Source organism: Nicotiana tabacum, chromosome 7, assembly GCF_000715075.1.
Source record: "Nicotiana tabacum cultivar K326 chromosome 7, ASM71507v2, whole genome shotgun sequence".
Taxonomy (NCBI): domain Eukaryota; kingdom Viridiplantae; phylum Streptophyta; class Magnoliopsida; order Solanales; family Solanaceae; genus Nicotiana; species Nicotiana tabacum.
The window spans coordinates 152,621,913-152,625,576 of record NC_134086.1 but is presented as its reverse complement, the minus strand read 5'-3'; the positions used below and the strand labels follow the sequence as shown (position 1 = coordinate 152,625,576).

The window sequence follows — 3,664 nt, the reverse complement described above, 5'->3', positions numbered from 1 at the left end:
TAAGTTTTTGTGAAAATTATACTACATCACATATCATGACTATGAGAAAAGAAAATAATAGATTCATACTATTTAATTTGCTTTAGCTTAAGATAATGTCAGTGATGTCAAACCAGATTTGCTTGAACACCCTGATGACGAGATCATATGATACTCATCTGAATTCAAAGGAAAAATGGAAAGCGAGAAGTTCTTCCAAATCCTTTGATGCCCTCATATTATTTCTCCACTGTCATTGACTCCCTGAAATCTCTTTGTGGATCGGATATTTAGATGATTTGATCACCACTGCAAAACTTTCTGAAACACTACAGCTCCTCTCTGAACAAACACTCTTTCTGCTAACTCCCTTGATCCTCCATTTGTTATTCTATACTAGTCGGAGTATTAGTCATCACTACTCAAAAAAACTTGGGAAAAATTCAGAATTTAATGTCAGGGGGCATACTTAATTAAGTAATACTAGCATTACTTCCTAAATGAGCTAGCACATAATCTCGAAAACTAAATACTCTAACTAGGCAGCGAAAACAGGGAATCGACGCCAAAACAGGAATAACAAAAAATTTGGCAGAACTTTCAGTAGTATTAAGTTTTAGTAGTACTACATAAACTATCAACGGCCATCTTTAATATGTCGACCACATATCCCTAGCTAGTTAAAAACTAGTATTACAGAAACATAAGAAAAATTCAAAATATATTGATAAATCATAGGAGTAGTATTGTAGAACAGGTTTGTGACTTTATCTAAGAGCTAGCTTGGGATTACTAAACTACATTATATATCTAGCAAATATATCCTATGACTAACAGAAATTGATTGTATCCAGATCGACATCTTCCGCGGAAGCCCAGAATGTAGCATGTTGATTGTCTTCGACTTGGTATTCCATATTCTCTTCATCATCCTTTGCTATAATATCATTCGACGACATCATTCCGTTGTCTTCAGCTTGAACATCTTCTGATTGCAGAACGGAATCAATGTATTCTTCAAGTAAATGGACTTGAACTTCATCCCCCTCATCTACGCAATCTTCAACATACTCCTCATGATCATTCACATCAACAATATCCTCTGTGGAATCCAACAAACCAAGTACATGGTCTCTAACTTGATCTCCCTCTACATATTGGATAATATTATTCTCTTGATCATCCAGCTTTGCGATAGTACCATTCGACCTTATACCATTGTCTTCAACTTGAACATCTTCTTGCAACACGGTGTTGATAAATTCTTCAATATCTCTCATATTCTCATCATTAACTACCTCATCAATATTGTTTCCTTTTTTCTTGTCACCAGGTTTGCCCTTCTTCTTGATCTTACAAATTACGAAACCTTTGTTCTTAATCTCCCTAGCAGCCAGATAACGATCAAACAAAGAGTACTCTGTCATCAACCACTCGCCATTCACATTGTTTGACGATTTGTTAGCGGGGATGTACTTCAAACTTTTCACGTATCCCATGAGTCTTCCTTTATCATCAAACACCTCTCGGCCTTTGCCTTGAGGCTTCCAAGTGCCCTTCCCGACAGTTCTTGAAACTCTTTTCCACGTTGGCTTCTCTTTCTTCTGCGGCGTTATGAAGTAACGAGTGTTGTTGTTGTTGTTTACCTGATCATAAGCTTCGAAAATCTGCCATGGCTCCTTGTCGGCGTAGAGATCCGCCACCTGCATGAGTTCATTCTGAGAGTGAAGTGGCTCGTCTCTCACAAACCCTATTAGATATACTTGAGCACTTCCCTGTCCGTCGGATGAAAGCGATGACCCATCGGGCGAGAAAAACACTTAGCCTGATAATACTCCATTAATGAACAGTACTACTGCTGCGAAGAAATTATGAGTAAGGAAGAAATAGTAGAATGGCGGAAACCCTACTAAGATACAGTAGCTAGCTATGAATTGATGGTTGAGTTTTGAGGTACTCTATACTTATAGGCTATAGCTATTTGGAGTTGGATATATAGCTTATTTTTCATGCACGATTTGTTTATTTCTTTTAGGGTTTTACCTGGAAGCTGCTGATTGGTACAATATGTGGAGAAGATCGTGATCCTATTTACTTTCCATACGTTTATTTCATTTTTCCCATTTTTTTGTTAGCATATATTATTATTTAGAATGTACTAATTTTTCTTATTTCCTTTATTTATATCTATTTTGTGATTCGTCCACTAATTTCTTCCTTTTGGAATGTTTAGTGCTTCTCTAATTAAATCTATTTTTTGATATATGGCTTTAACTTTCCTTTTCTTTAATAATCTGTCTCCTAGTTCAAAAAGCTTTGTGAACGAGGGAATATTTCCTTGAGACGTAAGCAAGTTTTGTTTCCTAATCTTATAATAGTATTTATTTTTATATAAATGATAATCTATGTGTATTTTGAATATCAAATTTTAAGTCCGTCAATTTTCCTCTTCCTTGGACTACTTTGTAAATTTTCCCTAACAAATTTATTTGTCATTCCTATTTTTTTTTCAACAAAAAGAAGAATCATAGGTAAGAAAATTAAGAGTTACTTTTATTTTTAAAATTCATGAGGTTATTGTTTGGAAATAATTGAACTGCGCGGGAAATAAGAATATTCATTTAATATCATTTCTTGTTGTACATATTAACAAATAAACCACCACATATATTTATTGTTAGATATTGACTGAACTCAATTTTGAGGGTAAAGTACTCTACTAAGAATAGTAATGGTCTTTTTTACCATACCCTAAAGTTTATTTTAGGAACCAAGACATCCTTTTTTCTTCTTCTTTTGCAATTACGAATAACTCCTATACAGTGATAACATATTGCTTTCTACGTACCCTATTAATTTAATAAGTTATAAGTATCAACATAAACAGTTAATAATAATAACAAAACAACGTAACATGCAGTAATGAGTTGTCAAGAGCTCGTTAGAAATTCAACCTTTGTACTCAGGGGTGCAAGTTTCGAACTTCCTCACTGAGTCCACACTTTTACCCTTTGCTAGTACTTAAAAAAAAAAGGGCAAGTCAACTCAAGCAAAAGAAAATTCAACCTTAGTTGACCCTTTTCCCTAATAAACAACATAATAAAAGTTCAAGATGGTTTAAATCCAATACCAATTTTAAGTTGTTAAGACATACATTTAGATTATCATTATAAAAATTAAAATAAAAAGATAAAATCTACGTTAATTTAGCATGATTTAAAGATAGGCAAAAATCAAATAATCCAACCTAATAATATTAATTAGATGCAGAACATTCTTATGTTACCCTAAATAGTTTCTTTCTATCATTGTTATATTGTGATTCAAAATATAAAATATGAAAAATTTCGGAGATATATTGGTATCATTCATCTTGTAAATCTACTAGATTTATAGTGTTATATCTGTCAAGAGTGGATCTAGAATATATGGGGAGAAATTCAAAAATAGCTAGATTTACAAGTGGTCATTCAAAAATAGTCACAGTTTCAAAAGTAATCGCAATTTAGCCACTTTTTATGTAAAGATAAATCTGAATGAAAACACTATTCAAAATCTGAAATACTCCAGCATAATATACTGGAGTTCCAGCATAAGTATACTAGAAGTCCAGTATATTATAATGGAGTTCCAGCATAAGTATACTAGAACTCCAACATAATATACTAGAGTTCTAGTATAATAT

The 3,664-nt window shown here is 33.1% G+C and overlaps 1 pseudogene; it reads right to left on the bottom strand.

Annotated features, from left to right (window-relative positions):
* Positions 1–751: 751 nt before the first annotated feature.
* LOC142162360 (uncharacterized) lies at positions 752–1,819 on the bottom strand (annotated as a pseudogene).
* Between the last annotated feature and the right edge of the window lie 1,845 nt (positions 1,820–3,664).